General features: G+C 40.7%; 1 long non-coding RNA gene across 1 annotated transcript; it reads left to right on the top strand.

Moving 5' to 3' along the window:
- The first annotated feature begins 13,768 nt into the window (after nucleotides 1-13,768).
- On the top strand, nucleotides 13,769-26,189 carry LOC142503353 (uncharacterized). Its single transcript, XR_012803968.1, has 3 exons — nucleotides 13,769-14,105; nucleotides 15,261-15,521; nucleotides 25,077-26,189. It is a non-coding gene; the product is annotated as an uncharacterized LOC142503353 (long non-coding RNA).
- The last annotated feature ends 652 nt before the right edge of the window (nucleotides 26,190-26,841 follow it).

Genomic DNA, 26,841 nt, shown 5'->3' with positions numbered 1-26,841 from the left:
TGCCTGTATGTATTACTGAACTCAAGTTAGGGAGTGATTTGCAGTAAATATGAAATTTTGGTTGAGTTCTGAAACACTGCAACCCCCCCCCCCCCCCCCCTGTTATGATAATGAGCAGGGACGAGGATGTTTTTGTAAACGTGGTAACTCACCCCAAGCTGGAAGTCCAAAATGAGCTTCAAAAGCTTCAAAGGGACTTTTGCTAGACGGCACGGTGCCGTATCTGGGAAAGAGGGGGTTAAAATGATATATAAGTCAGAACCACCTTTTACCCATTGTTCTTCATGCAAATGTTCTTCATGCAAATGTCTTCATGCATGTGTCCTGCATGTATTGCTGTGATGTCAACTGAAATATGGGAGAAGTGGTCCAGTTTGTATCCTGATGGCCTTCTGTCCTAATCTTTAAGTAAGTGTCTATATTTTGCTGTTATTTGTACATTTTTTGTGTGTTCACCTATCCTAAGGAATAAATACAATTTGTTATATCTAAGTCTCGTCCCAGTTCAAACCCAGGTATATATATATTTATATATAGTTTTGGTGTAAATTACAGCCTGTCATAAGCTACAGTGACAACATCTCTGTGTATAATTCCTAGCAAAATGGTGTATGAATAAGTACTGGTTTCTGAATAATATATTTTGTTGTGTATTGGTAATTTTAGGAAGCGGCTTGGGTTTCATCTCAGTTTAACATTGTTGTAGAACGTGTACTTAAGTAAATTTGTGAGACCACTCCTCCTGTCTTCACCTTTGTATACTGAAATAATTATTTTCTGAAGGTTAGAGGCCAGATACTGTATCACATTTTCACTTCCTAAATCCCTTAAAAGGAGCCAAAGATATTACTTTATTATTGCCACTAACACAACCAAAACAGCTGACAATCAGGCTCCGCTGGCATTTCCTATCTTTTTACTGCCCATTCTATTCCACTAAATCATTAACTGTTATTGTCATTCTAAAAAATATCCTTTTGAAATTGACATTTTATGGCCACAAGATAGTCTCTCAAAATCATTACTTATAAAGACAAGATATATAAGTGACTATTTATATGTTGCACTTACAGTACTCCCCTAAGCCCAAGGTTGTTGTCGTTGTTTGCAAACTCACAAACACAGGTTCGTATATAATGAGTAGTTTATTGCCTGTACAGATTCAGAGTATCATCATACACACAAAAATCAATGAGACTCTCTACTAGGGAGTGTCCAAGCAGGACTTATCTACAGTACACTTGATTTCCTTTGTCTAAAATGGGTTACTAGGCAGAATATAATAACCACTCCTTAATTCTTAAACCAAACATTTTACAGATCATTAAAACCTGGTTAAAACTGGATTAAAACAGATCTCTATAGGAATCAGGTACTTCTTGATATCAGGAATGTGGGCATTACTTCAGGCACAGTTGTAAATCTACTGTGAGCGAATCACTTTCACTCCATACACACATTCTTACACACAAAATGGACACTAAAGACATAACAGACAAAATGGAAACAGGACATTGCCTTCAATTTCAGAGACCCCCCCACCCCCCAAGTCCATTTCAATAATATATCATCCATTTCAACAGTATATTAATTTTTTTTTGCCCCCCCAAAAAATGGAAAAAAATACGTCCAATCTGGCAAAAAAACTGCAAACGCGCCATTTCTGCCAGTCATGATTCACTAAGCAGTGATAAGTGAATCGTACTTTAAAAGCACGCCAGATTTTTGCACCACTTAAAGGCTGGCACAAAAGAAATGAAGCCATGAATAAAATCATTGTTTACGTTTTTTCACCACACAATTAATATAACAGGGGGTGATCCCCGCGGGTATCTGGGGCCCTCGGGTGATCCCTGCGGGAGTCTGGGGGGTTCCCGCTGGCCTGCAGTACCAATCGTGTGGCCAAAAAAACATAACAGCCAATACTTTGAAAAAAATGCACCCCCTCCCCCTGCCCCCTAACACATACAGTACTATAATATGCAAATTACTATTATCCAGATATGGATTATAGTGCATTTGTCCATTACAGGCAGTCCTCAGTTATCCAACGGAATCTGTTCTGGAAGTAGCGTTGGATAGTGAAAACGTTGTAAAGTGAGTCCCATGTTAATCAGTGCCGATGAGTGTTGGATAACGCATTCACGCATTGGATAGCGCATTCCGGCGTTGAAAAACGGCCTATAGGGTTGCATTGTAAAGCGTGGGATAGGCCATTTGTTGTAAAGTGAAACGTTGGATAGCGAGGACTACCTGTACAAATAAAACATTAAGCTGCAGAAATAAAATAAATAAAACTTGCTCTCACCCCTGCCAGGCTGCCACGATGAAGGCCGTCCTCACCACCATCCATGTCCTCCATTGCCACAAACAATACAGTACATTCAAAAATACAATCTAATGTACCCTAACCCCTTAATCACCTTAGCGGTTAGTAACCGCTATAGTAATTAAGGTGTTAACCCACCCCCTCCCACTACCCACCCAGGAGGCCTAACCACCCTCCCCAGGCAACTACCCCCACCCTTCACCCATTCATTGGTACAGTGGGTACATCATGCTCATATACTATGGGCATGATTTACCACTATAGCAAGAAATTGTGAAGGAATAAAAAAACAGGCCCAAATAAAACAACATTACATTGCAAAGTGAACATATTACTAATGCCAATCAAACAATTGAATGGCACAGTGGGTACATCATGCCCATATAATATGGGCATGACTTAACACTATGCCAGTCAATGGTGAACCTAAAAAAACAATCGCAAACAAGAACCAATGCATTCAAAATCTCAAACTAAAAACAAATAAAGAAGTAAACCGAACAAAATGAACACCAATCAATTAATCAAATCCAAAATAAAGACCAGAATAAACAATTAAAATACCAAAACAAAACCATGAATAAATAAAATAAATATCTAAATAAACTGCATCATTCCAAATCAAAAGTAAAAAAATAATCCAACATTAAAAAGCAAACACCAATCAAAACCCAGAAATAAGCAATTTAAAATACCAGCAAAAATTCCTGAACACTACATCAATATGCACTATAAATAGCATACAAATTTAAAAACAAAGAACCAATGTACATTTAAAATACATACAGTACAAGCAAGCATTTGCCAAAACAGCCATTGCTTCTTACTGTATGTATGTATGTATGTATGTATGTATGTATGTATGTATGTATGTATGTATGTATGTATGTATGTGTGTATGTATAGCCCTAAAGGGCCATACCTAAAAACATTTGGAATGAATGTGTAAAAAAAAAAATGGAATCACCAAAAAAATACAATAAAAAAAACCTATAAATGAAAAATAACACATTCAATTTTTTTCTTAACTTTAGATATCTTCACCCTCCGTTTGCCTAATGGGTTAACAATATATGTGAAATAAATATATATACATGGTGTGCAAATCTATGAGATAAAGGAGACTTTTAGTTACATCATAAAGTCTCCTTTATCTCATAGATTTGCACATCATGTATATATATTTATTTCACATATATTGTTAACCCATTAGGCAGAAGCGCAGGGATTCACTTTCCGTTTTTCACTATTGTATGGCCAATTTTTTCGCCTAGCTGCATGCTCCTTACATGGATGAAGCACAGGTGATCATATATTTGTTTCACCCTCCATTTCCCATGGTTACCGCAAGCTCTCGAACCAATCCACAATCCCAAACAGCAACAGGCCACAGGTAAAAAAAAAAACAAAGTCCTTTTCTTCTTTCTTTTTCTTCATCGGTAAATTGTAATCCAATTTTGGCTCTTTCGGGGTCTTCTATCTTCTTCTTCTTCCATCTTCAGCAGGCACGCCCTTGTATTCCTATTGGAGGAAGAGGTCCTCATTCCTCGGCTTCTTGCGTGAAATGAGGCTGCACAGGCTTTTATAGGCCTGGGACGTCACATTTGAGTGAAAATGATTCACACGCCTCTGGTCACGTCATGTAAAGGAAGTGAAGCCAGCCAATCAGAATGGCTGTGCATTTCCATATCCCCAATCTGATTGGTTGTAGTAGACCATACAGTATTAAACCATATGTAACCATATATTTAGACATATCAGCCCAGTATATTTAAAGCGTGGTGCGGAGTATCGAGCCCAATTTAGCTGTAACTGCCATTGACTTGAATGTCAGTTACCCCAAAATCCGGCATGATATCCCGCATCGCGCTTCTATGACTCCCCGGTCACTCATATTGTTACTACGAATCAGCATTACCGAAATAGGTGATATATTCCGTAAAAAAGGCTACATCCTATGTGGAGGTTTCATAAAATCATTCCAAACAGATACGCTGTGTAGCACTTGTTTCCCCGCCCCCTTCCTATGGGAGACCATGTAGCTACCTTGTAGCTACCATGTACCTTGTGTATTCTGGTGCTGGTGCATACCTGTTTGTGTGACAGAAGGCCTGAGGGCTCCGGGATGTTGTGGAGAGACATCAGGTCAGGCTTTCAGCTGCTTGTTCCTCCTTCAACGCAGCGCGTCCATCCCATGAGGATCCTGGGTTAGCCAGGATGGTCCTCACAGGCAACTCTTACTCTGGTTTCAGAATCAGACATCACACCGATGGACGGTACAAGGTTCTTTATTAAGCACAACACAACATGGCATGACTTGTTCCATTTCCCTGAAGGCAGTACCCAGGGCTTGAGGCCCGAAGTACCCCTCCACAGCTATCTTACCCCCTAACAGGGTCAGGCATCAGCCCACTCCTATCCAGGAGAAGCTTTACTGGAACTCCCTACATGCAGAGAGATCAGCACAGAACTGCCTCCCAGAACCACACTCTAACTTTTAGAGGAAACCCCAACCCTTCCCCAAGGGGGTGGCTTGTAAGCCGCCTCCTACTAGGCATAGGCCCTTGTAGTACCAGGCTAATCCTGAACTGTATTAACTAACAACTTATGCAATAACATAACCAGGACCTGAATGATCTACTCCCAACACTGCCCTCTCTTTACTAGGACTTACGGTGCTGGAGGGGCCAGAGAAATTAGTAGCCAGGGATACCCCACTACATCTGTAGCGCTATCCTGGTTACAACGTCTGAGGTAACAGACATGTCTTTAATGAGTTAATATGATGCATTAAGAAAGTAGAGCCTTCTATGCCTTCTCTTCTCACGCTAGATACATCCAAAATATCTACCCTTTATATAAGCTCTTCCAACCAGGGATCTCTTTATCTTTTACCTTGGATTTAGATAACTAGTTTTACTTTGTGTTTCATTGTATCCTTACATTATTCATTTAGTTTATGTCATCTCCCATTGTGCTGCGGATTATGCTGGAGCCTTCTAAATCGTAATAATAATGTATACCAGTGACAATCATTCCTAGCATTTAACAACATTAATTCATTGCAAGCATATTATTGTGTCAGCTTTCTGAAGACACAATTACTAAGTAAAACATATATCAGCATCATAAATACTTTTTAATTTCAGTTAACAATGTAACTCATCATGTTGTTCTGTATACAACATAATTCTAATGGATATTACATAGAGTATTTCATTAGAATACAAAAAGGGGTGTTGATGAAAGTTGCAATGCAGTTTTTTGCATTACAGAATTGACTCCCAAGACAATGATATCATATAAAATATTGATATATACAGTACATCTCTCACAAACTTTGCAATAGTTCTATTTCTCTAATTTGCTTCTAAAAAAACACAAATTCTATTCAAGTTCACAGTGGAAAAAGTTCTTAGATTTCAGTTTTTGATGGCATCATGTAAATAGTGCTATTTTCATTCTCTTGGTTTTCACTTCACGGGTGTCCAGTCTTTATCTTTAATCATAGAATACATGGCAAATCACAGCTTTCACTGCCGGCGTGCGACGGGGCTCTCTGACGACAGCGCACGGCGCGCCGGAAGCTGGGTCAAGCTTACTTACGGTGCGCTGACATCAGAGAGACCCGTCACGCGTCAGCAGTGGAAGCTCGGCGGCTTTGGGCAGAGAAAGGAAGAGGCTCATAGGCAGCTGAGAGTCGGGGCCAAGCCGGGACCGGCCTGGCCAGAGGTTGGGGAAATCTGCAGTGTCGGCCGGGCCCCCTCAGCCAGCGAACCCCCGCAGACACCGGGTCTGGCCTGACCCAAGGTAAGTCTGTATTTTGATATGTATTGTGTGTGTGTGTATTTATATTTATACTTAGTAAAGTAATGGTGGGAAAAAAAGTGACAAAAACCCTCCAATTTGCATACCGAGTATATCCAAACCCACATTGAAGAGACCCATTTAGGTCGAAACAGCTGTCTGTGAGTGGGTTTACTGGCTATGCATCTTAACTCAGGCTGTGCTCAAAATCTATTAAATGCAGCAAGCTTAAGCTTATAGGGGACCATGTATAAAATTGTTTTTGAAGCAAAAGGTGGCACTGTATGATCATTTGCATGTCATTTCCCAGAATGTCTTGCTGCAGTGGAAGTGCTGGGTGATAATGGTGAAAGGCAGGGTTGCAGACCTGTCTAAGACAAGCAAATGTGCATACAGTAATATATTCTCTCTCTCTCTCTCTCTCTCTCTCTCTCTCTCTGTGTCTCTCTGTGTCTCTCTGTGTCTCTCTGTGTCTCTCTGTGTCTCTCTGTGTCTCACTGTGTCTCTCTGTGTCTCTCTGTGTCTCTCTGTGTCTCTCTGTGTCTCTCTGTGTCTCTCTGTGTCTCTCTGTGTCTCTCTGTGTCTCTCTGTCTCTCTGTCTCTCTGTGTATTGGGGGTGGGAAATTTTTTGGTATATATCTTGTGGGGGGAATTGTGTGACGAGGGAGGGAATGAGTGAGCATGGGGTAATTGACTTGACGGAGGGAGAGAGGAGGCGAATGAGGAAAAGAGGAGTAAGAGTGAGACGCATGGGAGAGAAATACATGGGAAGAGGGGGGAGAGAGGGGGCTCGTGAGGTGTGAAATGGGGGTGGGGGGCGGCTCGCAATACCGCCGACACGGGGGGGCTGCTTAAAATGTTTGTCCTGGGCCCTACGATTTCTGTTGGCGGCCCTGAGAACAGAAAAGGGGATGGTAGGGTCTGAGTGTCAGTGGCACTCAGACTAGGCCAGAGAACCCCCTTAGGTTCCAGATAGACCCCACTCAAGGGAGTTTGTGGTTGCTTCAGGGAAGGCCCCTAGTTAGGGACTCTTCCCCATTTTACTGTCTTGTGTCAGGGACACAGTGAAGACGCAGCGCGGTGATTTGCGGCCCTGTGGTCTGGGACCAGACCACCCTCAGCAAAAGAGACTCTATATGGTGATACCATCAGACGGGAATTCACCCCATGTGGAGGCGGATCGCCATCACGGACGATGACATCGCTGGATCAGCAGATCCTCATCATTAAGTCGGCCGCACTGAGTACTGGAGTACTCGGCAGGTCCCTCAGCAAAGTGCACCAACAACTCACAAGATAGCGCTACTACCTTCACTTTTGGGTTGGCCCTGACATTGGGGAAAAGGACATCAGTATATTGGTGCCTAGCACCTAATGTACTTTGGGGGCACTCATTGGTGGTACTGAGTTGAGGTTGCTATACTGTGTGGTACAGGGTACTGTTTATGGTGTATAGTAATATTTGTGATCTTCAGATAACAAAACTAGATACTCAATGGGATGGTAGGGAATGTCTGGCCAGCAAATTAAAGGTTTAAGTTTCCCCTGCCTGTCAAATGGATGCCCTGGTTACAGGCTAAATGACCATGTCATGATAATATCATGAGATAAGATTAATTTTAATCCATCTGGTGCTTCGGGGGTAAATGGTGCAAAAATGTGAGTTTACAAATACAATATATTGGGTTTATGATATGTCGAGACCTTTTTGGGGTCTATGTGGTTTTCAATGCGAATTTAATTGGGGGGGCCTAGCATGGATATCCCACTAAAAGTGCATGTGGAGTTTAAAGGCTTGTAAAAACTAACCAGATACTACTCTGTCAGCATCAAAGAATCCTCAATGTTCGTAAATAATTACTGGTGCATTCCAGACAAGTGACTGGAGTCCGTAAAAAAAATTAGAATATCATGTGACATAATCTACTATACCGTACTTTATTTTGTTAGAGTTATATGTGGCTGCTCATGGCACCGAGTGGCATATAATGTTTACAGACATGTCAGGTCTAGCAGGTACTAAGGGACAGACATCCATTTGTAGCTCAAATGTCATACTTCATCTCGTTACGTCTTCCGTGAGCGCCTGAATCTATTGATGTAGCTTGCGTGTTTGTGAGTATTAGAGATGGGAAGTTATGAGTGCGGGTATATCCTGAGGGAAAATGTAAACGTCATTTTCCTACTCTATCATAAAACTGTCAATCTCACAATTGATTTAGGACCGGGTTTGGTTTATCAATGAGGGGAAAAGAATACATTTGGACCAAAACACGTCATTTCTAATTTCTTCGCCAGTGACCTCTCTGGGAGAATATCCTGATATATGGTAACGTAATGTTATAGGGATTTCTGTGTTATGTTTTATCCTGTTACTTTAAGAAACTGTACTGCATTTATTATAATTGTATGTTCTTGTTATCATTTTTCTATAATCTAAGCACTATATTTTTATATATATTAAAACAATTAATAAGTGATGCTTTGGGCTCTGAATGAACTGATTTCACACTCTGGAGAGAGTATTTATATTTTCTGACACATTTTGCTACAACACATTTTTATGTGTTAAGTGCATAGTTTTTCTATAATAAACATGTCAGATCATTTTACATCTTGTATTTGCATTTCTCGGGTGGTGGCAGCGTATAGATATTGCAATTGCGTAAGGGGTTAATATTAACTCATTGAAGGTATCTTGCGCAGGCAAAAGGCGAGTTAGCTAGAGTAGCAGTGTGTATTAACCCTGATGGCATATCTAAGTCACATGCTCACTTGTGTGCTGTTCGTGACAGATGGCATATGGGGACGGAGTTAGGGAAGATATTGCTAATTTGATGGACCTTTGTGAACGTGATTAGTGGGACCACTTGCGAGCTGTGAATTAACCTTTGTCCCATATGCAGGTCACGTGCTCACAGGTGTGCTGTACATTACAGACCATTTCATTGCAGCCAAAATGGCTCACCAATGTGTTTCTGTGTATCCCCCTGTAACAATATAATTATACAGTAGGGTTCTTTAACCAAAATAAGGTTGAAAACCATTGCTCTAAATAACCATATTCTTTAAAACTGTTGCCATTTTAGAAAAATATTACGTTTCAGAATAAGTTTTTACTTATCATGAAACAGGTGTTTCTATATATCAAAGTTCAAATGATAATACAGTGCTTTATCATTTTACAAAAACAGATTCAAAGAGGTGGTTTTAGTGTCAAATAAGGTAGGATGGAGAAAATACAATTTATACACTAGCAGTGTGTAATAGTTTTAAATGGAATCTTAGACAAAGCATGCAGTATGCATGCTGTGTTTACATTTTTCATTCTGATAAGGGTATTTCGGCTTTGAGAGAATAACTGAAAGTTATGAGAACATTTGCTGAATATATCAGATATTTTTTACTTTCTACAAATTGTTCTGCTGGTTACAGTATTTTTATGACGGGGAGTATGCACTGTGCAGCCACATGAAGTAAAAAAGAAAGGTTCACAGAATAAAAGTAAACTCTTTATAAAAGATCCAATTTGACCTACTGTAGTTGAGCTTATTTCAATCTCTTTTAAAGCTGTGCACCCCTATGGCAATAATATGTGTTGGAATTAGTAAGAGTAATACAACAGTGGGTACCGCACCAGCAAATTGACAACCAGGATACTTGTAGCTCCATTAAAAAAAATGTATTTAACTTATTCAGGCAAACCCATATTTTGCACTGTTGCACAAGGTATAGATGTTTTAAAAAAATAACCACAATGGATATGTAAAGAGGAAAAGTATTCCGTTCCAACTGCATCTCATTTTTCTACAAGAATTAGAAACAAGGTAGATTTAAACTTACAGTATTTATCTGTATTGAAAATCAGTAAAATATCTGGAATCACTGCTCGTATGCCGAATATCACTAAAGGAGTAGCTAGTGCCGGGGTGGCCAAATCAAGGGCCACCAACAGGTCAGGATTTAAGGCTATCCCTGCTTCAGCACAGGTGCCTCAATCAGTGGCTCCATCATTGAGTTCGCCACTCATTGAGCTGCCTGTTCTGATGCAGGGATATGCCTAAAAGCTGTTGGTGTCCCTTGAGGACTGGATTTGGCCACCTCTGCACTAGTGAGTTTTACCATAAATTATTGGATCATTTGTCTGATTATTCTTTATCCGCTTGGAGCTTTGAAGGCATGTTAAGGATCAAGAGTTGCTGAAAATTCAATCATATGACATATAAAGATACTAGAAGCTCATGAATCCAAAACAAAATATTACATTTATGGTGTCAAACACACGCAAGACTTTTAAAAAGTAAATTTACTTCCTATTGTAATAACGACGGTGCTTAACATAGATATCCTTTCTAAGAGATACACACGATATCACCGTAGATAAACCACTAAAAATAATTCAACAAAATTACATTTTAGTCTCATAACCTCACTGAAAGGTGTTTTGTGCTTTGGACCATTTAGAATTTGCAGGAAAATGTTAATAAGAATTCTCAATAAGGGTTGCCACTTTTACTGGTGTATTTGATTTTGGTTGGGGAGGAGATCGATTGGTTTTGGCTTGGTATAAAAAAAAAATGTAAAAAAAACAAAATAAACAAAAATAGTATTTGAACAATTTTTTTTTTTTTAACTTTTTACAAAAGCTGGCATGTTTTTTTTAATTTTTTATTTCATAACTTAAAAGTTCACCCAGTTTTTTTAAAATAAAACCAATCAAAAGAACAAAAAACAAGGGGAAAAAATGAATTAAAGTATGAGCCATTCTGGGGTTTTGGCTGAAACCTCGCAGAGATTTGAAGGTGTGTTCCAAAGTTTGTTGTTCCGGTTCTGAACCAGCGAAACCTACCCATCCTTTTTACTCGTATTTCTAAAGTTTATAAGGAAACAATACCGGCCTATAAAAATCTTACCTGGGAATGCAGAAACGTTATCTAAATTCCAATTGATAATCAAGAGGAGTTTGAAATGCAGTTTAATATGTCAGATTTATTATTATTACATATTATTATTTATATAAAGAAATTGATTTATTTTGAAGAGACTGTAAACGGGTGAAAAGCTTTGATACATTCTATCCAATTTGTTTAGTTTTAGGCAGCTTGCATTGAACTTATTCGAAGAGACTTTCATATACATATTCTGCTTTCATTAGCTGCCAGAATAAAGATCCCAGGGGGACATCATGTTTTTTGAGCCTTTGCTTCAGATACATATTTCCTTGGTAACAATTATTCCCAGACTTTGTAAAACATAGCAATGATTTTACTCTCATAATTGATGAAAGCTGCATATTTTGTGATGTGGTTACTTCCATACCATTTGAGTCAACATGTTTCTTTTCCATTTTCTATCTATCCTTTAGAAAAGGGCTGCTCAACTTCCGCCCCCAAGACCCACCAACTGGGCAGGTTTTCAAGATATCCCTGCTTCAGCACAGGAGGCTCAATCAGTGGCTCAGTCGAAGATGTACTGAATGGGTCGGGGGTCTTGAGGATAGGAGTTGGGCCCCGCTGCCTTAGTGACTGCAGCAATATTAGTCTAGTGAGAGCATTTGGATGACAAATGGAAATAAATGTATTTACAACATTCCTATATATGGAAGAGATAAAACCTTCAGGGGATGCCAGTGTGGATTTCTTACATATAAAAGATTATATTAAGTAAAATGTAACTTTTCAGTTCAACTAAAGTTAACAAGCCTAATAACTAGAAAATCTGTAGTTACGCAGTACATTAAACTGGAATATAATGTATCTTGCTATAGCTATTTAGCGAGTAACTCAATATTTCTATTCAATTTAACTTAATAGAAATAACGTGTATGCATTTATTTGTATGTATGCATATCTTTCTTTATATAGCAACATCCAGGTGCATAGCGCTGTACAAAACACGTGACGTAATATTATAACACAATGGGAATAAGTGCTTCAGACAAAACAGTATAATAAGGAGTCCCTGCCCCGAAGAGCTTACAATCTAAGAGGTAAGTGGGGAGAATTTACAGAGAAAGTAGGAGGGTGTTATGGAAAGTGCATCTGCAAGGGACCAAGGTCAGTGCATCTGAGATGTATAGTATTGAGGGGAAGGGTATTCCAGAGGTGTGGGGCAGTCAGTGAGAAAGGTTTAACGTGGGAGAGGGCTTTAGATACAAAGGGGGTAGGGAGAAGATATCATTAAGCAGAATGCAAGAGTCGAGATGGTGTGTAGCGAAAAATTAGGGCTGAGATGTAAATTGCAATGCACCCCCATTCAAAAATGATCGAGAGTGATTTAAAAAAATGAAAAATGTATTAGATAATGTTAAAAACAAGGCAGAACAGGACCGACATGTTTCGCGCAAAGCGCTTTATCAAGGGAGGAGTCCCGTCATGATCCAGAAGACAAGGAGAGGAGGAACACACTTTCAGCAACCGTGAGTTAATCTAACTGTTATAAGGATCACAGTCCTCACTGGGGGGCTGAATGATTCAGTCAATTATAGACGGAAAAGAATATTGTGCGCTATACACTTTGCAGGGAGGTTGCGGGCTCTCATAGCGAGTGAAGCTGGGTAGGCGCTATCTTTATTACTTCGACAATTGAAAGCCCCCCCGACTGTCTCTTCAAAGACTACACAGAATTGATTGGGATACCTCTTGATATATATATTTAGGAGACAATTATTGAGATTAGTTTGTGTTGAACATTGTAACCTTGTCCCACTGTTGGAATACCCTTGAACCCCAGAATCCTTTCTTGGACTTTTCTATATGAGATGTAAGGAGGGGAAGAAGAGAGCCTTAAAAAAAGAGAGGACTTAACTTTTAGGAAGCCAGGAGTGGGATTTCAATAGGAGCGACGCTGAGACCGATTTAGGAAAGTGTAAAATGTATGTAGCATGTTACTGACTGGTTTCTCTAAGCTTGCATACTGTACATGTTAACTAGAAGCAGCAGTACTGTTCACATGGAGGTGTGTTTGAAAAATCAGGATATTTCTTCAGGACATTTGAACATGCAAAAGATAAAATGTCAACATAGCATAATACTGTAAACATTTTATAAATAAAAGGATAGATAAATCAGTACACTCACAAACTGGGCATCGATCACAAGCATTTCAAGCTCACCGACTCCAGCAGCTTAAGAATAGTTAGTTCCCCCGTTAGACCATCTTTACTGTTGGATCTGCAGTATTGATCGCCAGTCTCGGGGGGGGGTAGATGTTTCAGATGGGTAGCTCGCCCAGAGCCATTGAGATTTCCCGGATAGGAATATGCCTGCATGATGGACGGAATAAACACCTTTTTCTTCCACTCCTTGTGCTGTGCTGGTATTTTGATCACCATCACATCATTAATGACTTCTGTTTTTTACCTTACACCACTTACCCCTCAGCTGAAGTATTCTATCTAGTGTGTGCCACCATTTTGTTTAATATATATACATATACTGTATAAAAAATGTTTTAAATATATTCACGTGGCCTGGGTTTCCTGGTTTGGCTTTTACATCCACTGCAGCTTGGGAGAAAAAAAAAAGGGGGGGGGGGGGCTGCGGAGTCAGGTGACAAGGTCTGGCCAATGGAGTGTTAGGATTCTTCTGTGAGGCATTTGGAACTCTGAGGGTTGTTGGCAGTTGGAGCTGGGACACCGCTAGGGGAGGTTGTATAAGTGCAGGTGTCTGTGACCCTCTGCACTAGGCCAGAGATCCCCTAGGCTCCAGTTAGGCCTCAACTCACCCTTGATTGTGGCTGCTTGAAGGCCCCTTCAGTTAGGAATCCTGCCTTTTAGTGATTAGCCAGCTTAGGGCCACAGCGGTTTCCTTTGAACTATTGCTCTGGGACCAGCCTGCAAGAGAGGGAGCGACCAGCCTTGCAGCGGTCACTCCAGAGGGAGGCATCCCATCCAGTGAAGAATATCGTTGCATCGGCAGATCCCCTGTTTCTCATCGTTTGCTCACCCGGATGTGGACACACCCGGCAGGTACGGTTCACCAAACGTGCACCAACATCTGTACAGTAAGGCGCTGATCACGCCTAGAGGGGTGGGCATCTTTTGGGGACACGTATTGGGTGAAGTGACCAAGGGACACCTCTGGTACTGTGGATATGGTGTGGGGATACACGGTGGTGGGACAACGCCCTGCACGGCGAGGTAAAGCTATAACCATTAGTATTGCTATTGCCTGTATGTGGTTTATGGTTATTACTCACAGTAAATGTTATTATTGTTATTCTTATGATCTGTGGAATGGTATTATTAGTTCCTGCTCGGGGTTATCCCATCCGATTGGGATCCCATGCAGGTGGAGGCGCTGCCACTCAGTATATTCGTTACCCCAGGCTCCCAGTAGCGGAGACTCAGATTCCTGTGAGCCAACAGGTACCGCCAGCACTAGTAGACCCTTCACAATAGAGGGAAAGAGGGCAACATTCAGATATGTAACATAAAGATTTCATTCAAGAGGTACAGGAATTAGAGAGATATCATCTTTAAACTACCCTAAATTGCGTATATGTTTTTTGGCAGAATGCTTATATTTGTTCTCAACATATAATTGCCAGCGTTGTTTGCATGCTCTGTATAATACAGGGTAATATTGGGTTTCTTGTAATTAAACACATATTTCCAACACCTGATACATTAAGCACTTACTGTAGTTCATTTGCAATGCCTTATATTTCTATGTAGGCATCTGATTCTCTGTCCCATCATTTAATTTCCAGCAAATGCCATGATACCACCCTGAGAACCAGTCTGAGAACCAGTGAGAGGAAAATGTTCTCAGCACTCTTATTTTAAGAGGTCATAAATTTAGCAACAGGGTGATAATCATTGGTTAGGACATGAAATAGAAAAATAAATAAAAGAAAGCCATATGTTATGTCTTTTCTAAATCCCCAATGCAAGCGGCATGTGAATTACTGTAAGTACTGTTTTTTGTGTTGAAAAAGAAGAAGAGATCCTTATTCGCATGGATCTGACGAAATAAACATGGAAGAAAAAAGAGAAGGATACACAATAGTGTGATACTGCTGTAACAAATAAGATAAGGAAGTGGTGGTGTAACATTCACTCACATTTAGCTTCTTCTTGTAATCCCCTTATATAAAGATCTTTTTTTTCTCTTCCTTTAAGGGTCTCCGTGCCGTTTAGTTTTTTGTTTTTACAGGATTGAAGTAGGGTGTCTCCAGAGCTGAACCCCATTAATTCCAGCTGCGGGGACCCGCTGCTTCCAGAGATACTTACCTCTAAAGGGGGCGCCGGTATCTCTCGCGTCACAAGGGCTAATAAAATGTAGCACCCGATGACGTCGCGGTTTCCTATCGCCAAGTGCAGGAGCTTTGAAAATCCGCCATAATGAGAACCCTGGAGTGGCTACCGGCCCCAACTGCAGAGGTAAGGACGTCCAGAAGCAGGAGGTCCCTGGAGATCCAACTAATGTGGTTTAACTTTGGAGACAGAGGATGAGACACGCACTCAGTCACATAGGTAACAGGGGTGGGGTACTTAGCTGCCAGTGCGCTGGTTCTGGGGAGCTCCTGAGGTCCCAATATGATCCAGTATACAATGAAGAAACAGGCACATGGTCTTAATCATCAAGGAGGTTTAATGTGCCATATAGACCAACGTTTCGGCAATCTAATACTGAAGGCCTTCATCTTGAGAAAGGCAGCACTAGACTGCCGAAACATTGGTCTATATGGCAGATTAAACTCCTTGGTGATTAAGACCGTGTAGTAGATGAGATTGAAAAAAGACATGCGTCCATCAAGTGCAACCTATGCCATCAAGGGACGTGCAGTCAATTAAAAAGGATGTACTGTAAACCAGGAGATGTCAGTGTCACGGAGTGCAGTAGAATGGAGGGTAAACAGAAGGAGGGGGTGATCAACTGTATCAAAATCAGCAGAAGGGTCCAAAAGAATAAGTAGGGAGAACTGTACAGTAGGTCATTAGTGACTTTTGTTAATGAAGTTTCAGTGGAGTGGTAAGGATGGAGAGTATCAAGGAGACAATTCTAAGAGAGAAAGACCAGCATGTTGTTACAAATGAGTTATTCAATAAGTCTGGATGCAAATGGGAGAAGGGAGATAGGACGGTCAGTAGAAGGGGAAGCAGGATCGAGAGAAGGTTTGTTCACGATGGGTGTGACAGAACGACATGCTTGAAGGATGAAGGAAAGGAGCCTGTCTTCAGAGAGAGGTTATATAGATGAGTCAGTGTAGGAATAATTGCGGTGGAGAGTGAGTGGAGGAAATATGAGGGGATAGGATCGAGAGTGCCGGTTGTAGAGAGGGACGAGGAGAGAAGACAGAATTCACCTCCGTAACCTGTTCTAAGGAGATGATAATTGCTTTGTGAGCATATGGGAGCTGTTTTGTGTAGATGTGACTGGACAAAGTCGAATATCGTCTGCTTTAGGGAAGGCCCCTTCAGTTAGGAATCCTGCCTTTTAGTGATTAGCCAGCTTAGGGCCACAGTGGTTTCCTTTGAACTATTGCTCTGGGACCAGCCTGCAAGAGAGGGAGCGACCAGCCTTGCAGCGGTCACTCCAGAGGGAGGCATCCCATCCAGCGAAGAATATCGTTGCATCGGCAGATCCCCTGTTTCTCATCGTTTGCTCACCCGGGTGTGGACACACCCGGCAGGTACGGTTCACCAAACGTGCACCAACATCTGTACAGTAAGGCGCTGATCACGCCTAGAGGGGTGGGCATCTTTTGGGGACACGTATTGGGTGAAGTGACCAAGGGACACCTCTGGTACTGTGGATATGGTGTGGGGATACACGGTGGTGGGACAACGCCCTGCACGGCGAGGTAAAGCTATAACCATTAGTATTGCTATTGCCTGTATGTGGTTTATGGTTATTACTCACAGTAAATGTTATTATTGTTATTCTTATGATCTGTGGAATGGTATTATTAGTTCCTGCTCGGGGTTATCCCATCCGATTGGGATCCCATGCAGGTGGAGGCGCTGCCACTCAGTATATTCGTTACCCCAGGCTCCCAGTAGCGGAGACTCAGATCCCTGTGAGCCAACAGGTACCGCCAGCACTAGTAGACCCTTCACAATAGAGGGAAAGAGGGCAACGTTCAGATATGTAACATAAAGATTTCATTCAAGAGGTACAGGAATTAGAGAGATATCATCTTTAAACTACCCTAAATTGCGTATATGTTTTTTGGCAGAATGCTTATATTTGTTCTCAACATATAATTGCCAGCGTTGTTTGCATGCTCTGTATAATACAGGGTAATATTGGGTTTCTAATAATTAAACACATATTTCCAACACCTGATACATTAAGCACTTACTGTAGTTCATTTGCAATGCCTTATATTTCTATGTAGGCATCTGATTCTCTGTCCCATCATTTAATTTCCAGCAAATGCCATGATACCACCCTGAGAACCAGTCTGAGAACCAGTGAGAGGAAAATGTTCTCAGCACTCTTATTTTAAGAGGTCATAAATTTAGCAACAGGGTGATAATCATTGGTTAGGACATGAAATAGAAAAATAAATAAAAGAAAGCCATATGTTATGTCTTTTCTAGATCCCCAATGCAAGCGGCATGTGAATTACTGTAAGTACTGTTTTTTGTGTTGAAAAAGAAGAAGAGATCCTTATTCGCATGGATCTGACGAAATAAACATGGAAGAAAAAAGAGAAGGATACACAATAGTGTGATACTGCTGTAACAAATAAGATAAGGAAGTGGTGGTGTAACATTCACTCACATTTAGCTTCTTGTTGTAATCCCCTTATATAAAGATCTTTTTTTTCTCTTCCTTTAAGGGTCTCCGTGCCGTTTAGTTTTTTGTTTTTACAGGATTGAAGTAGGGTGTCTCCAGAGCTGAACCCCATTAATTCCAGCTGCGGGGACCCGCTGCTTCCAGAGATACTTACCTCTAAAGGGGGCGCCGGTATCTCTCGCGTCACAAGGGCTAATAAAATGTAGCACCCGATGACGTCGCGGTTTCCTATCGCCAAGTGCAGGAGCTTTAAAAATCCGCCATAATGAGAACCCTGGAGTGGCTACCGGCCCCAATTGCAGAGGTAAGGACGTCCAGAAGCAGGATGTCCCTGGAGATCCAACTAATGTGGTTTAACTTCGGAGACAGAGGATGAGACACGCACTCAGTCACATAGGTAACAGGGGTGGGGTACTTAGCTGCCGGTGCGCTGGTTCTGGGGAGCTCATGAGGTCCCAATATGATCCAGTATACAATGAAGAAACAGGCACATGGTCTTAATCATCAAGGAGGTTTAATGTGCCATATAGACCAACGTTTCGGCAATCTACAGTAATACTGAAGGCCTTCACCTTGAGAAAGGCAGCACTAGACTGCCGAAACATTGGTCTATATGGCACATTAAACTCCTTGGTGATTAAGACCCTGTGCCTGTTTCTTCATTGTATTTTAGCTTCGGAGACCCCAACTTCAATCCTGTATTAAAAACCGGTAGAGAACAAGAAGATAAATGTGAGTGTACCTCTCACCACTTCATTATTGTATCTGTTCCAACGGTATTACACTATTCTGTTTTCGTCTATGTTTATTTCTTCAGTTCCAGGCGCCTAAAGATCTCCTCCTTTTTATTGCTATACCAAAAAAAGGGGTTGGAAACCCCTTGGACACTGGTTTTAGGATCAAATAAACTATTCCTTTTACATAGTTACATAGTAGATGAGATTGAAAAAAGACATGCGTCCATCAAGTGCAACCTATGCCATCAAGGGACGTGCAGTCAATTAAAAAGGATGTACTGTAAACCAGGAGATGTCAGTGTCACGGAGTGCAGTAGAATGGAGGGTAAACAGAAGGAGGGGGTGATCAACTGTATCAAAATCAGCAGAAGGGTCCAAAAGAATAAGTAGGGAGAACTGTACAGTAGGTCATTAGTGACTTTTGTTAATGAAGTTACAGTGGAGTGGTAAGGATGGAGAGTATCAAGGAGACAATTCTAAGAGAGAAAGACGAGCATGTTGTTACAAATGAGTTATTCAATAAGTCTGGATGCAAATGGGAGAAGGGAGATAGGACGGTCAGTAGAAGGGGAGGCAGGATCGAGAGAAGGTTTGTTCACGATGGGTGTGACAGAACGACATGCTTGAAGGATGAAGGAAAGGAGCCTGTGTTCAGAGAGAGGTTATAGAGATGAGTCAGTGTAGGAATAATTGCGGTGGAGAGTGAGTGGAGGAAATATGAGGGGATAGGATCGAGAGTGCCGGTTGTAGAGAGGGACGAGGAGAGAAGACAGAATTCACCTCCGTAACCTGTTCTAAGGAGATGATAATTGCTTTGTGAGCATATGGGAGCTGTTTTGTGTAGATGTGACTGGACAAAGTCGAATATCGTCAATGTTATCTTTAAAGTGGTTATCGAGGACTTGAGCAGTAAGGGAAGTAGTGGGAACTGCCGTAGGCGGCGAAGGAGAGAATTGAAAGTGCACACAGGTGTTGTGCATTGGAGGACATGGAAGATATGTGGTACAAGTAGTTTTATTTAGAAAATAATAGGGCAGCATTATAGGATTGATTTGTTTTGTGCTCTTGCATTTGTGTATTTGAATTGATTGTACCAATATTTGCAAAAAATTTGTATGCCCTAAAGTCATAAAGTGGAAAACAAAATAAAGTACCTTTTGCAGTAAACCTACATTTTAATGTAACATAATGAAAATCATTTATGTACGTACATTTCTTTTAGAAATAATAAACAGCTAAATATACAAGGCAAGAAAAAATAATAATATTGCAAAAATATTTTTAATTTACCCATAAAAAAAACTATGTACTGTACATAAAGTCACTGTATGGAGAACAGGCAAAATCAAATATGTCATGCCCCAAATTATAACATAAACCCTAGATACAGTGTAGTAATATCAGTATATAAATTAGTGTATAGTTCCATGCAAGGTACTTACATGAAATATAATCCTCGTTCAAAACCACCTGTATTTAACCACTTCAGTGCCAAGTGTGGTTTATCATTAAGTATGATTCCTGTACATAGCTTTATATGGCACTATAAAAACTATATGTTGTTTTATTCAGCACAAGTTCAGCTTTTCATTGCTACCTGTCTTGGGTGCATTGCATATCATGTAACCAAGATATGATGTCCTCAGTATGAAAAAAAACCTACTTATTTTCTTAATGTCCCAAATATTTCTAATTAGTTCAATTATTTAATTAAAATGAGTATTAAATATTATTTCCCTGTATCCCCTGATTACACTAGTCAGCATGATCATGGACTTAAATACAAAAAGGTATTGACCTAGGTCTTCTGATTGCATTGATACCACATATATATATAGATATAGATATACATGACATTTTTACAAAAAGATGCCCCAAATTAGTGAGAATGTGTAAGGATCTTCACACCTGAATATTTCAGGGCTGAACACAAAAGGTGATCGCCATTACTGACCGGGAAAAACTACTCTCCGGCAAAAAAATACCCCCCTAAAAGTATACATTATTTTAGGGCACACACCACAAGCTGTTGGGTACGGTACACAGAGCAAGGAATAGCAAGAAAAGGCCAGACTGTGGAGGCAGAGAAGAGGTAAACACAACGCAACTTTGATTATGCTCAGCCAATGTGCCAGTGGCACAGCTGGGCATATATGAGGGAGAGGCACCAATGGGAGGAGAGGCGGAGCAGGGGTGGGTCCTCAGAGCAAGCGGGGATTGGGCATAGCGGTGCAGGAGACAGGTGCTGGCTGAATCACTGATGAGACAGTAGGGGGACCCCTGCTGCAGCCTAAGTGAGATGATACTGTGAACGGTGCTTAGGGTATAAACTGTAGTGAGTATCGGAGAAAAAGGACCCAGTGTAGCACTCGAGTTCACATTCTGGGGATAAGTGATTGACTTAAAAACATAATCTTTATTAAACAACATATATAAAATATTGGTCCAACGACGTACTGAGGGTGAGTTGATCCTAAATATAGGAAGCCATATTGGCTCTGGATCAAAAATAATAAATATGTGCCAGACGGTTTTAATAAACCACTGGTACAGTACCAGTGGTTTATTAAAACCGTCTGGCACATATTTATTATTTTTGATCCAGAGCCAATATGGCTTCCTATATTTAGGATCAACTCACCCTCAGTACGTCGTTGGACCAATATTTTATATATGTTGTTTAATAAAGATTATGTTTTTAAGTCAATCACTTATCCCCAGAATGTGAACTCGAGTGCTACACTGGGTCCTTTTTCTCCGATACTCACTGAATCACTGATGAGGCCAGTTGATGCGCAGCTTGCTTGCGCTGTGCACCCGTCACGTGCGCGCGCTGACGCAGTCTGTGCGCGGGCGTAACCTGGAGGTGGGACCTTCCCCTTCAGTATTAGGCAGTGTGTTCGATGCACGCATGCGCGCAGTGCTGCTGGTGGTGGCCGCGGGTCCCAACGGAGAGTGGCAGGGAGCGGAACCCCTGATTGCGGGCAGAGGTAAGGCGGGAGCGCGCCAAGGGCGGCGTGACAACCGGATCCTTACACCCTTTTCACCCGTTATATTGTATAATTGTACATTATATTACATCACCAGTGATACCAATATTATATTATTGATGTATCATAAGAGGTAAAAGGTAGAAATCAAAAGCTGGTTCTGAAAAAGTAAAAGTATAAGTCTATGCCTTGGAGCGAAGTTGGTACCCACCCCCCACCCCCCCCCCCCCCCCCCCTCCCCTTCCCCTTTTTTTTTGTGTCTATTCATGTGAAATACAGTGTATTGGAGTGTACTGTAGAGTATTGTCCTGAACGATACCATTTTTTTATTATCATCTGATAGGAGTGTTTTATGTCTTTATGTGTTTTATGTTCTTATCTGTCCTTTCTTTTATGCTATTATTGTAACTGTTATTATTGTTTCATGGAACTGAAACCCCAATAAAAACTATTTGAAACAAATACTTAGAAAATTGAAAGGGAGTCAGGGCATAAGCCACCCACTAACCATAATGATCCCATTGATAGGGTTGCATGCATTATTTATACTGCCAGAACAACAGATATGATAGATAAGAATAACCTCTTCTTCAAAAAGGCAACTAATTGTTCTAATGACAAAGACTAATAGAAGATGTCTGGAACTTTCTTACTCACTGTCTTCACATTACCATAACAGCACAAAATAAATAAGTACATAAATATGATTTAAGATCGTTTCTCATGTGATTCCTTTTTAGAGATAATGTCCATCTGTAATATTTGTTTGTTAGCAGTCATATTATCATAAGTAACCAATATATCCTGAAACCACCATCATCACACGTCATATATATTTTATCATAAACTCCCAAAGTTATCCCATGAATCAGAAAGATACTAAACTGTGCCTTCGTTTAAAACAACAACAAAAAGCAGCAAATCCTATGGTATGCCCTTTGAATTCTCCTCAGGCATAAATAAGAGGCAGACAATATAGCAAAAGGAACAAGAATTGCAAACCTCTGCTCCGTGCTTGTGTTTAGTTTTCTACATTTAAAATCATTCTGCGTCAAATAAATCTCGACCTCCTGTTTGGATTATAATTTTAGCTGTAGAATTCATAATACAGCTCAACCCCGTTATAACGCGAATCCGCTTATAACGCGATGCAAACGTGGCTCCCAATTTTTGTATTTATGAATACTTTTCAACACGATTATTGGTATCGTAAATACTTTATTGTACAATGCATTCAATTGTACATTATTTCTAACGCGATTCACTTATAACACGATGTAATTCTTTGGACCCCAAGCACAGCGTTATAAGGGGGTTGAGCTGTATTGTTTCTACCGTTACATTTCGTGCTGCTTCTCCCCAGACAGAGAAGGCATCCAGTTTTGTTCACCTGCTTTTTAGTCTGACATATCTGCTCGGTAGTCACAGAAACTCCTTTAATACAGCTGTAGCTCTGCTTCTCCCCCCCCCCAACCCTCCCCCCCCCTCTGGGAGATTTTGCCTAGGCTACAGGTCCGTGTGGTGCTGGATACCTGTGAGGGTCCGGGAGAGATGAGCGTCCACGATGTAGTTGGGAACAGGACAGGCTTTAGGTGATCCTCGGGTTCTTTTCATTCAGTGACAGTGCCTCCAGTCACTGTAGGCTACTGCAGACAGTCCCTACCATGACAGTTCTTTTCTCCTATACTTCTGTCCAATAGACTGCGACTTAGCCAGAAGTATATAAAAGGGTCTTTTATTTGCCACTGCAGCTGGTATAACATGGGGGACCAGCCATGGCTAGACAGCTCTTCAAAACACCTGACCCGATTTGGTTTATTCACTTGCCATATTGGTCCTACCCACCAAGTCCTTTTTTGGAGACGATTATATTAATTTATAAGTATAAAATGTATAGGTAAAATCTGATATAATGTTATAATGTTGTTTGCTTTGTGCTAACAAATGAAACTATATCTGATGGAACTAAGTTTAGCAAATAGGGACCATTGTGTCTGTAGAAATAATGTAATTTCATGCAGTTCTGACAGTGTTCACAGCACTCTAACTTATATGATTTGATTTACCTACACATTATTTTCCAACACCAAAAAATGTACATTATAGAATATTGTTTCCGTTGCAGAAGAACTTACCAGTTAGACGCTTCCACAATAAAACTAATTTGTTGCCACTAAATCACTTTTCTCCTTAAGAATTCACAATGTTTTTGCATTGTAATGCAAAAAAGATAAATGTTTATATATCTGATAAATGGAAAAGATTTATTGAAAATTGAAAATATATGGTGCATTTGTGAAATTCAGCTTGTAGTACAAGCTTGTAGCTTGTGAAATTCAGCTTGAAATTCAGCCTGTAGAAAGGGGAGGATTGCGATGACCTAAATCAGAAGGAGTGCAGTGCTGCATCTGACTAGAATGATTGATTTTGTTTGACCCCCAAAGTGCTGGGGCCACACATTTGAACATTTGCCTCAATGTACCGATAAAGTAACAAGTGCCCAACTTGAATTCTTGATTGATGGCTGTGACAAGACAGTCTGCTTTCGATATGTTCCATACACATTCTGTTTATTGTCTACCTGTTCACAAACAAAGGCATCTTTTAATATTACCCCAGTACACACTAACAAAGTCAAATACTCTGGTGATCTAGAGATCAATCAAGTTACCCTAACTGGGCTGACAAGTTGTGAGACTGAACTGGTATTTATTATGTCTAGCATAGGCAGCAGAAGGGTATTATAAGGGGGATTATAATTCTACTTATAAAGAAAATATATTTGTTAAAACAGCTTTTGAGGATTTTAACTTTTGATTTTCTGCCAAACATAATGAATTAATTTGTTAAACAATATTTGAGATACTAAGTTGATCACGGTCTGAGTGACTTAGTGAGTAAAGAGTCTGGGATCTGTTCTAGTGACCGCCGAGGTGCATATTCACGCAGAAAGAGCCCATTTCGCTCAGATATGCAGGTCACCATATTCTAAAAGCACTTCTCACAAGGCCAAACATGCGATTTCATTCTGGGTCTGCAAAACCATCCGATATAGCAAAAATGTCTCAATCTCACAAACGTTGCCAATTCGCTGGTATTCTAATACCTCCGTTAAGTCCAAAATGCAAAACCGGGAGGAAATACTCACAAATTTTGTCTCATCGCCTTGATTGCCCCAATAGATGCAGGATTAGCTGTATTAGCTCTGTTGGGAAGGGACCCCCTAATTTAATAACTTTCATTACCCTTTCACTTTTCTAACATTTCCCTATACTATCTACATAATTATGTACATTACTGCAAACATTACTCGTCAATAATGCCCAGGCTGGAGGAGTTGAAGGATCAACGTCAAGCTGAGGGCCTTGAACCCAGCGGGGGCGTTAGTGGCCAATAATGCCCTTCTCTATGTGGATTATTAATATAATAGAATAAATGTCTGTGTTGTCTGATTTGTTTTTAGCAATAAAAGAATCCCTGCTCTGTCGAATTTACAATCCAATTCCGGCGTCACACCGAGGCAAATGGAGATAGAGTGACTTGGCCAAGGTCACAAGAAGCTGACACTTGAATGTGAACCATCCAGCCAGCTTCAAAGGCAATGTCACTGGGTTTGGACTCTTTAACTCACTGAGCCAGTTCACATATATATGAAGCACAGCCGTGCACAAAACAATCTATTGAAAGTGAATTAAGTGTTATAATATAAATCTATTCCTATATGTTTGCTGCTGAAAGACCAAGGGCCCCACAATGGATCCCTGCAGTTGACAGTATAGAACCTGAGCACAAAAAAGGGACAACAATGTGCAGATGGTCTTATAGTAAGTTAAAAAAATTAAGTGTACTACAGTAATATTGCACACTCACATAAGGGGAATAAATACCCTGTGAATTGTGATCAGGGAAGAGGGTATGTGAAGAGAAGTCTCCGTGGATATGGTAAGAATAACTCCTATAATAAGGAGCACAATGTGTGATACTGGTAAAAAAAAAGGTATATTGTGCAGTATAAAATCAAACGTACAGAATTTCTGCAAACATATGCGAATACGGGGTCCTGTCCAGCAGGACTTTTCTCCGGCACTGCTCAGTATCCGTCTCTGTCTCGTGTCATGTGATTACGTGAGGTGGCGGCGTCCGTGGGAAGTGTCTGATACGGAGTACCCAGTTTTCCCATGTACCCTAATTTACTGAGGATCAGTTGTAATTACGCAGACCATCAGTGTCCATTAGGAGCTGACCTATCTGTAGCCCCAGTTCCAATCTGAAGTGTGGATCATGAGGAGTTATGACACAATACCTTACTCAGGATCCTGAAAGAATCACCCTCTGCTACTTCAGTACCAGAGTACTGTATGTGAGGTGAGCAGGGTAGGATGCAGAGTAATGACCCATTACAATGACTACAGTGAGGAAGGAGATGCCCTGCTGGGGCCCTGGAAAGAAAGGTTTAAAAATTACACCAGAAGCATGGTTACCCTTGATAAGTGATGTAAAAAGCGATGTACCTTCTCAGGATTGCAATGTACCTGTCTATAGTATGAATAAAGACTGTTTTGTTTAAAACTGCAAAGTTCTTGGTGCCCATCTTTACCATCTGTATATATGCCTAGCCTGCGCGGATCAGCACCCCTGACAAAGGTAATGCACCCTGAGTAACCAACAACACAGCCATTTATGTAACCTCCCTTTTAGCCGGGCGGGGAGGATTGCAAATACAACTCAACCTCGCTATGACGCAATCCGCTTCAATGCGGATCCGCATATAACACGGTCTCAGCGTGGCTCCCAACTTAAAAACATCTCCAAGGGATTCTTTTTTTAAATAACATTCAATACTTTATTGACTTACCCGGTATCTGCAGCTCTCTCCTCTCCCTGCTTCATCAGGCTGTGTCAATGCTTGCTTTCGAGCGCAGAGGAGGGTCACATGACCCTTCTCTGACCAATGACAGCCCAACAGTGAATACATACACCACAGGGTTGGTGTGATTAATCTAACTCTACAAATAAACTTAACATCTACCAACCCTGTGGTGGGGCAGCTAGAGAATTGTACTAGCATATGAAGGGTCATGTGTCCGATTCCTGCATGGTATGGTATAATTGATAAATTATTATTTTATTTATTTTACTATATAAAACAAAAATTTATAAATTACACCATACCATGCAGGAATTGAACACAGGACCCTTCATATGCTAGTACAATTCTCTAGCTGCCA

The sequence above is a fragment of the Ascaphus truei genome, chromosome 10 (genome assembly GCF_040206685.1).
Source record: "Ascaphus truei isolate aAscTru1 chromosome 10, aAscTru1.hap1, whole genome shotgun sequence".
NCBI classification, from domain to species: Eukaryota; Metazoa; Chordata; class Amphibia; order Anura; family Ascaphidae; genus Ascaphus; species Ascaphus truei.
Note: the sequence above shows the minus strand (reverse complement) of the source record. Positions and strands in the feature narration are given on the sequence as shown.